The sequence below is a fragment of the Solanum pennellii genome, chromosome 4 (assembly GCF_001406875.1).
Source record: "Solanum pennellii chromosome 4, SPENNV200".
Classification (NCBI taxonomy): domain Eukaryota; kingdom Viridiplantae; phylum Streptophyta; class Magnoliopsida; order Solanales; family Solanaceae; genus Solanum; species Solanum pennellii.
Genome location: NC_028640.1, coordinates 60,912,436 through 60,922,962, shown reverse-complemented (window position 1 = coordinate 60,922,962; position 10,527 = coordinate 60,912,436). Strand labels below are relative to the sequence as shown.

At 29.1% G+C, this 10,527-nt stretch overlaps 1 long non-coding RNA gene across 2 annotated transcripts; it reads right to left on the bottom strand.

Annotated features, from left to right (window-relative positions):
- Positions 1 to 298: 298 nt before the first annotated feature.
- Positions 299 to 9,846, bottom strand: LOC114076814. Of its 2 annotated transcripts, none has more exons than XR_003577850.1 (3): positions 6,952 to 9,846; positions 1,247 to 1,323; positions 299 to 803 (listed from the first exon to the last, which is right to left on the bottom strand). It is a non-coding gene; the product is annotated as an uncharacterized LOC114076814 (long non-coding RNA). The 2 variants fall into 2 exon arrangements; XR_003577851.1 differs by having other exon boundaries at positions 1,274 to 1,323.
- Between the last annotated feature and the right edge of the window lie 681 nt (positions 9,847 to 10,527).

Below are 10,527 nucleotides of genomic sequence, written 5' to 3'. Positions count from 1 at the left end.
AAATGTTTCACGCAATAACATGAAAGAATTTCTACTAAACTGAATAAGTAGATGACTCATTAAGTCTTAGAGTCTTTCTTACAATAGAAGAGAATACCCTTCATATGAATATTACGTTCAAACCAAATACTCATGAATTTCAAAAATTAAGCCGAAAAAAGTGAAACTTGAAACGTACAAACAAAATAAAATCTCAAATAACTTAAATATTTTTTTTTGAGAAGCATATAACTTAATTTATTTGAATATCAACATAGTAACCTTATTCAAACATTTCAGATGAACTAATATGCTTTGATCTAATTAATCAAAAAGTTGAGGGACAATGGATAAAGATTACAATTTAACGGGATGGGAAAATAATAAAGTAAGATTTTCCGTGTATACTACCTAACCTGAAACTTTATTGTTGACCAACCGTGTTTGTTATTAGGTTGCGTCGTTCCATCGGTTGCTATCTTCATATACTACTTAATTCAGAGACATTCAGATGTTGTCCTATGTAATTTACTACCTTATTTCCTTGGCAGAAGAGTATGGTGTTGTGGTAGCAAAGGAAATGAACTACATCAAATGGAGAGTGTAAAATGATGCATCCCATATGCAGATACATAAAAAAAACCGGAAGTATTACAGAAAAGTGATGAACTGACTAACAACAACATACTTAGTGAAATCTCACAAAGTGGAGTCTAAAAAAGGTACAATGTAAACATACCTTACTACTACTTCTCCGAAATAGAGATGCTACTTTCGAGATAAAGAAGCATTAACTGATGGAGAATCAATATGATGCTTGAGGTCTGATTGAGAAATTGGCAGAATGAATAAATATTCAACAATGAAATGTTAGCCAAATGACCTTATAAATATACAAATAAGAAACTGAGAAAATTTCAACATTACTGTCATGAAGTGACATTTCTCTTCCCTTTTTATGTCCTCCAAAATTTTTGCACTATATATTGAATTATTCAATCATGTAATTAGTCTAGCAACAAAAGTCTAAGCTAAAATTTATTGTTGTCATTAAGGTAATAATGGAAATGAAAATGAAGAATTGTAGATAGTGTTGGATGACTTAAGTCATTGATCATATTAAAGATCAAGAATGAAATAATAAGAAAATATTTTCTTTTTGTTTTCTACAAGGAAAAAGAACTTATCATATCATAAAATACTTGAGAAGAAACTTGATAAATACATGTTCTCTCCTAATGAGAAACATAGAGTTTCATTAACTTACCGATGGTGTTGGGTGACAGTTTCTCACCTCGATTTTTATCAGCTTTATTCCCCAACTACAAGCTCAATATTTTTTTCCTGTAAAGTTAAGCTTTTGAAATTAGAATAAATTACCTTACTAAAATGGGTAAGACTCGCTTAGGCAACTATAATTTAGGTTACAAATTAATCGAAAGGCAATCAAAATATTTGACATAACATAAATCCATTACTAAATTTCGAAAATTTTACTCAGAGAGCTTGTTCGATTTTTCATAGTAAGGACTATGCAATTGACTAAAATATCCCAGCACATAGTACAATTTTTGTTGTTGTGTTCAGGAGTGCACTTGGTTTGCTTACAAATTAAACAGCCATACCCGTGTCAACAGGGAAAAGATGAAGTCCGTGTATACGCGCGTTACCATCCACAGAACTTTTAGTACAATTACCAATTGCAGTGTTTGTCCAAGCCTCATTGAAATAAGTCTATAGTTACTGTACAAATTATATAGCTTTTGGTACAACTTGCTAAAACAGTATTGGTACATTAAACTTCCATTTTATATAGGGTAAATCACATAAATATGTTATATTTAAAAAATATTTACCATTTATGTAAATATAATTTTTATAACTAAATATAACAATTTTTTGAAATAAAAGAAAATGTATCGTCGCTACCTTTCTCGGTCCTTTTGCCTCTTTATCTTTTTCTTTTCTTTTTAACGATCTTCTTTCTTATCTTTCTCTCTCTTTCATTATTATCTTCGTATTCTTATTTTCTTTTCTTTTTAAAAATTCTTCTTCTTATTTCAATTTTTATTTAATTAACAAATCAATTTTTCATATTTCATATTGTGCATGTCACTATTTTTATACCAAAAAAAAGATGAAAAGAGGAACAAAAAAATCGTAAAATTGTATAAAATCACATTTTAAAGCAGAAATTTCAAATCATTAAATTACAGTAGTAATAGTTCACCATTGATAGTCATTATAAAGCTTCAAATTTTGAATTCATTATTTGCATTTTACAATTTTGTGATAAGTTTAAATAGGTAATTTTATAAATAATTGAAAATGTCGTTTGGAGTTCATATCTCAATTTTAAGAGGGTTTGGTCAAGTTTATAATTGATTTTAGGAGAAATATTAGATTGAAATAAATTAAATATAACATTAAATTGTCTTGCAAATGTATTAAAGTTGAATAAGATGATACAATTTTAATGCAGATTTAATTCATTTTGAAGTTTTTTTTGAGTTATTTGTTACTATCGGATACTTGTTTAATTCATTACTGATATAACTTATCAGTTTATAGATCATTGTCATGTCTTTCGTTATTTACATTTTTCATTAATTCTTAATTTTCTTTTCTAATTCAACTTTAAATACCGTGTAATGCAATTTTAATGTTAATTTAAATCATTTCACTTTTTTTTATTTGTTACTATTGGATACTTGTATAATTCATTATAGATACAAGTTTAATTCACTCTACAGATCATTGTCTTGTCAATAATTAGCTACGTTTTCCATTAATTTTTAATTCTCTCTTCTTATTCAAATTTAACACAGTTTATTACAATTTTTTACAAATTTAATTCATTTTGCATTTTTATTTATTTGTTCCTATTGGATACTTGTTTAATTCATTATTGATGCAAGTTTAATTCACTCTATAAATCATTGTCTAATATTTCATTTGTTGCATTTTTTATTCATGCTTAATTTTCTCTTCTACCTCTACTTTAATATTTGTGTAATACATTTTTAAATACAAGTTTAATACATTTTGTAATTAATTGATTGATTTGTTACAATTAGTTACTTGTTTAATTCATTATTGATACAAGTTTTATTCAATTTACGTTCAGATCAAAGAATGTTCTTTTATTTTCTACATTCTGCATTCATATTTAATTCTTTTGTAATAATTCAACTTTAATATGTTTGTAATACATTTTTAATTCAAGTTTAATTCATTTGCAGTTTCTTATGCCTCTTCATTTGTTATGATTATACTACTTCTCTTCTAGTAATTCAACTTTAATATGTTTGTAATACAATTTTAATTTAAATTTAATTCATTTTGCAATTTTTTATGCCTCTTCATTTGTTACGATTATATTACTTCTCTAATTAACTATTAATATAAGTTTTATAGAGTCTAGAATAATTAATTATTCTACGAAAAAAGGAAAAAAAAAATAGTAAGAGGAGACAGAGCAAAAAAGCAAGAAAAAAAGGGCAACAGAAAGAAAGTAGGAAGAATGAAAGAAAGAAAGGAAGAAAGAAAAAGAAAGAGGGAGTGAGACAGAGAAAAGGAAAAAGAAAGAAAAAAAGGGAGCGAGACATAGAAAAGGAGAAAGAAAGAGTGAGACAGAAAAAAGAAAAAAAATTAAAGAAGTTGCTATAAATGGTAATAAATGAAAAGTATCGCTAAAATCAGTAGTTATTAATTAAAATGTATCAATTTATGTAATTTTTCCTTTTATATATAATATATATATATATATATCAACAAAGATGCTTTAAGGAATTTGTGATTCCGTTATCTTATTTGCCTTCTTTCTGCTTCAAATACATTGTTGTAAGGTATGTATGTTACTGCAATCATTTGCTACTTTTGATTTCTACTTTTTATCATGCTACTATATCGTTATCTATCAATTTAGCTATCAATTTTTTCAATAGAACATTGAAAGGGAAGCTTACTCTTTACATGTTTAATCTTCCTGAAGTTGATTTCTCATCTTTTTCCGAGTTATTATCTTAAGAATATTTGATATGCATTTGTCAAATAGAAGCAAACAACTCTAACAAGGTTTTTACGATATCTACGTAATTATATACTTAAACTTGTATTTTTTTTAGCAATTGTTTAATTGGTGTTTTATTTTATAACTCTGTAATTTCAGTATTTTTTCTTTCTCTGTAGAACAACACAACTTTAAAGATAGCACATTTACCACTTTAAACACCTAGCTAGACTATTATACAATATGAATTTGTAATTTCATAGCTACACTTTCTATTACTCATCACATAAATGTAATTCATAAATTATATATATTGTTCAAATGAGCATATACAAATAAACATGGGATACACGCGCAATGCACATGCCCGGAACTAGTTGTTAAAAATGTTGAAAAGACAATTATATCCTTAATCAATTAAATTAAATTCCAACTTTATTATATTTCTAAACTTTTTTTGCACTATTTGTTTCTCATTGCTAAATGTAAGTGACATTTAATTATTTTCTTTATCATTGTGAAAAAAAAGCTAAAATGAAGATTTCATGATCCGTAAACAATTTAGATTATAATGTAGTTTTTTTTTTGCCTAAATCTATTGTAAGCAAGGTAGGGTGAGTATATACTTGTCAAAAATGAATGTAGCTTAAGTATAAAGACTATCAAATAAGCAACCCACACTTAAGGTACGAATTACATTTTTATTATGTATAAGGTTGCTACTCAGACTTGACAAAATCTTTAACAAGATCATTCAGACAATTTATTAAACAATTTAAGTTCACCATTTTTCTTAGCAATTTTTAGCACTCTATAATTATTGTTTGGCCTCCCAAAATTTGTAATTGTAGTTTGTTACTCACTATACCAATCATAAAACACTAATCACCCCATTTATTCCATAATGTCTTTCACAACTTAAATCACAAGTGCATTCCAAACTAAAGAAGAGAAGGTAAAATTGATCAAGCTATAATAGGAATAATATTTACGGACAAGGGCCTAAAATACCCTTAAAGTATTGAAAGTGGTACAAAATTACCCTTCATCCACCTATTGGCTCCAAAATGCCATTTTCATCCACCTATTGACTCCAAAATACCCTTGTCATCCACCTTTGGGTTCAAAATTGACCATTTTTTAATTGTTTTAAAATTAAACTCTTTAAATATTTTTTTAAATACTGGGCGTTCAACTATTAATTATAATTTTAATTTATTAATATAATTTATAAACCAATACACTATCCACTCATTACTAACTAAACCTCACTCAATTAATAATTCAATTATAATATCAAAATCGTCATAAACACTACTAAAACACGATGAAATTATAGATTACTGAAAATGACATTCAAAATTATTCGAGTCCGAATCGAAGCCCCAATTAAATTTAGGTTGAGCCGCTTATTTAGGAGGACACTTTCTTTCAAATTGAATTAGAAATTTATGATTAAAGGTAAAGAAATAATACATCCCGAATTAATTCATGCACTTTTTTTAAATATAATTTTATAAATATTTATGATTTATTTTAAAACCTTTAATATATTATTTTGAAAAAAAGTTACCTATGAAGTAACATCACATAATTGAGAACGTAAATATAATTAAGATGAACATAGTTAGACTATTAAGTTTATCGGTGATTTTTATGTAGCCACTTGAATGTATGATAATTTACTTGTATATTTTTTAAAAACACTCAATTGGCAGTAGCTTGCATTAATAATGTGACGGATTCATTAATTTAGAGGGATTTAATTAGTAATGGGTGGGTAGTGGATTGATTTATAAATTACACTAATAAGTTAAATTATAACAAATAGTTGAGCGCCACGTATTTTAAAAAATATTTAAATAGTTTAAATATAAAACCGTTAAATAAGTGGTCAATTTTGAACCAAAAGGTGGATGACAAGGGTATTTTGGACCCAATAGGTGGGTGGGAAGGGCATTTTGGAGCAAATAGGTGGATGAAGGGTAATTTTGTACCATTTTCAATACTTTGAGGGTACTTTAGGCCCTTTTCCGTAATATTTAATTATATTCAGTGGTGGCAATTGGAGGGTTGGGTCAAATTTGAGCGGATTGAAAAAGAGTTAACATAAAATGGGTAATAATTTAATCTGCCCTTATTTGCTTTGCGTAAAAATGAATTTTATAACAAATGAATTGGGTAAAATACTAGTTTGCCCATATTTTCATGAGAAAATAGTACTCGAATAAGAATTCTACATGGAGAAAATATTTTTGTCATTTTTAGATGAAAAATGTCTAAGATTCTTTATTTAGTTTTATTGCATCATAAAAGTAAAAAAAAAGAAAAACTTTTCGATATAAAATAAATTTATGTAAAAACAAGGGGAAATATTTTTAATTCAAAGTAAATGAATGATTGTTTTTAGGACTGAAACATGCTTAATGCACTTTAAGGCTTAATCAATATCAATAACAATACAGTATTTGCTTATTTTACACTATTATTTATTATACAATATAAAATTAAATAAATATAAAAATTATAATTATAACTAACAAAATAAATGTATATTTAAAATATATATTTTTGGAGGGCCAAAGACTTCACATTTTCAACCATAGAGAAAACTAATTAGTTCTATGTAAGAACATAAAAAAGAAGAGAAGTTACAATATTTTTTAGTGATATCATGAAGTTTGAGTGAATAAAAGTTAGAAATTTAACCCATTTGGCTAATCCATATTTTATCAATAGTTTACCCATATTTTACCCATTTTTGTTTGGGTTTAATATGGGTATCATATTTTACCCATGTAAAAAATCACTCATTCAACCCATTAAAATATGGACGAGTTACCAAAATATGGGCTCATTTTACCGGCATTAATTGTATTGGTTTAGTGTGAAGCTATAGAGTAATCCACTTTTAATAATATATGATGAAGCTTATGTTCTCATAAACATTAAGATCATACCAGATAGATTACACGGGCATCCTTGTCTACTTTCTTGATCTTCTTGATGCGGAAAAAAGGAAGTAGTTGGTTATTGAAATAATTAACTTGCTCCATTTCCTTCCGCTGGTAGGTCCCAAATATCTCCAACTGCAATTCAACCTGCTCAAGGAGTTGCTCTGTTGGATACCCAACAAACTTACCCACTGATTGGTCAGAGTTGTTTTCCATGGAATTTTGGACGAGGGGTGATATGTTAGTCTATAATTGTAAGAAGTGTTGGTGAGTGTGGACACTATGGTATTGGAGAATCAATTCCTAGTAAGCAAATAGCAAAGCCAAACCACAAACTTACCTGGAGTTAAAAATAATTTTTCCAAGCATACGACTGGTTGGAATTCATCTTGTTGAGACTTAATATAAGTTGTATTTTGAACTTGGCACAACTTAGAGCTTATTTTTTCCATGATAGTGGCATGAAAGGTTGTTGGTTCAGGTGTAAGGTCTTACTAGTCTCACAAAATTAATGTCTGAAAGTTCAATATTATGACATAATGGATTGTGATGGTCATGGAAAGATCGAGGTACCTTAACCACTGCAACTATAACTTAAGTTCATATGCTATAACTTACGATCTACTTATATATATTGACTTGACCACTCTCCCTTCAGCCTGTTTCCTCATTACCTTTGCTTGGTTAATAGGAATGGGTTCCTTTCTATAGAGTTGTAGGCTTTGATAGGTTGGCCATGAGATGCATTGACACCTCATAGTTCGGCCCTAAATTCTGGAGGATTATTTTGATTATTCTTTTGAAGTATGAGCTGCAGTTGATGCTTGGCGGTCTGATGGGTGGTGGGAATGTATTTTTGCTGAATTTGATATCTATGGGAGCGGTCAACTTCAGGTTTACTACCTTGGTATGAAATAACAGTCCTAAGAAAACTAAAATGTAAAATAGTAATAGAAAATAGGGGATAAAAGGAGAATTGTTGCGTATCAATTGATGCATAGAAACTTTGCGTAAGAGTAGCTCAACAATTAATGTATGTAAAATAGGTGTACTTAATTATTTTTAATTCTTACATGAATTATATATCTAATCTCAACATTGGCATAAATGGCCTTTCTAACTCAACAATGGAAAGAGTTTTAAATTGTAGTCCTAGCTTCTGCCTAATTTATTGTCCAATTTTTTGAATATTCGATGTTGGTCATGACCCTGATGCCCCAAGGTATTTTTCTCTTTCAATAGTAGGTTAGTAGATATTATTGGATTTACAAAGGAAAAACCGGAAGATTTCAAGATATCGGTATAGATGAAAAATGGGTTGGAGTTAAGGGAAAGAAAGACCTAAAGTCCTTCATAAACTCCAGTTTAACTCATGAATCCAAGTGCAATATAAGTCCTTCATAAACTCCAGTTTAACTCATGAATCCAAGTGCAATATAAGTCCTTCATAAACTCCAGTTTAACTCATGAATCCAAGTGCAATATCAAAGAAGGAGAGAACTGGGAAAATCACATATCTCACAATCTTGTAACATTAATGTTACTAGGTCTTCAGATCTTAAGCAAGTTCAAATAGACAACTATAAAGGGACCTAGTTCCATTAATGCCACATCATTGGGAATCACTTGATTTTTGTAGTTCCCCAATTCTTTGATACTGCACTTACACCTAAGTTAAACTCGAGCTGATGAATGACTTTATGTCTTTCTTTCCCTAAACTTCAACCTTTTTTTCATCTACACCAATATCTTAATGCCCTCACATTCTTCCATTAAATCTCCAATAATATGTTCTCCCTTATTATTGAGAAAAAAGTACGTTGAGGCATTATGCCATAAAAAACATCGAACACTAAAAATTCTGGACAACAAACTAGTCAGAAGCTATTCATACTGTTTAAAAAATTTCCCATTGCTGATTTGGAAAGAAAATATATGAAAATGAGCTTAGACATATTATTTCATGTAGAAATGGGAAAGAATAGTGAATACTTTTACATCCATTGGCAGTTGAGTTATCCTTAAGTTGCAATGCATTGATTGATAAGTAGGAATTCCCTTTTTATTTCTTATTTTCTATTATATTTTAGTTTTTTGGGATTATTGTTTCTTACTAGAGAAGTAAACCTGAAGATGAGCACTTCCACAAACAACGAATCCAACAACGCCACCTTTCCATCATCCGTTAGATCACCAAGCATCAATTACTACTCCTATTCTAAATAATTGTCAGAATAATCCTCCAAAAGATGGGAGCGAACTATGATGTGTCATGTGCATCTGATGCCCAATTTATCAGAGCCTCCACTCAGAAGTAAGGAGTCCATTCCTATAGAACAAACAAAGGCGATGAAGAAACATGCTTAAGGTAGAATGAGCAAGTTAATATTTGCAAGTAGCATATGTATGGTTTACAAACTTAAGTTATAGCCACAATTGTTAAGGTACCTCGAGCTTTTATGAACCACCACAATTCTAGATGTTATCATATTGAACTTTCAAATATTTTGGTGATACTTGTATAAACATACACTTGAACCAACAACCTTTCATGCCACTATCATGGCAAAGAACCAGTAAGTTGTCACTCAACTTCAAAAGACAACGTATATTAAGGCTTAACAAGTTAAATTTCAACTGCATTATGCTTTGAAATTTTATTTTGAACTTCACCTGAGTTGGTGGTTTGGCTTTTGCAATCTGATTGCCAGTTCTACTCCCCCTAGGTCTTCGCATTGAAGGATCTTCTCAGATTATATTTTTAGAGTCCTCATTAGATATGTGACCAGTCATTAAAACATTTCTTCTCTTTTCAGTTCTCGGGGTATCTACAAGATAATAAAATCCAAATTTACTATAACGCGAAGAAAACTTAGGTTAATATAAACATAATTTATAGAATTCTTTCTACAATATCCCATTGTATATAGTTAAAAACAAGGACGTTCGCGGATCCAATATTTTCAATAAGGGGGTTCAAATTTGTAGAATAGACACAGAGTAGCTGAAGGGGTTCGACATCTACTATACATACAAAAATTATTATTTTAACCATGTATAAATAGTATAATTTTCCGTCGAAGGGGGTTAGGATGAAGCCCTTGTACCAAAGTGGCTCCGCCCCTGCGTACAAGGACTTTTATTCCATAGGTGGCTATGGGGTAGATCATCAATCAGGTGTAATCTTAATATTTTGAGCACATAAGCTTTATATTCTTCAAGTGCATATAACAATCAAGAAGAATAGAGAATTCATTGATGAAATATGAAAAAAAAATATTATGAAAACATCTACCAAATACATCAAACCAATTACTATAAAGGATCCTGAGCTATAATTAGAGGTTCTAAACTAGGCTAGTAATTAATTGGTATCTAAACGAACATCAAAATAAATAACAACACAAAACGTATGGAAAAAGTTGAAAACTGTATCGTCTACGTTAATAAGAATACCAAACATGCATGATATAAAGGATCTCAATATATATGCATAAGGGGAAATGTAAAGGCAAGAATAAAATAAAATAAAAAGAAGATCTTAACTGCATACTACACATTCAACAAAATAGATCTTTGCAA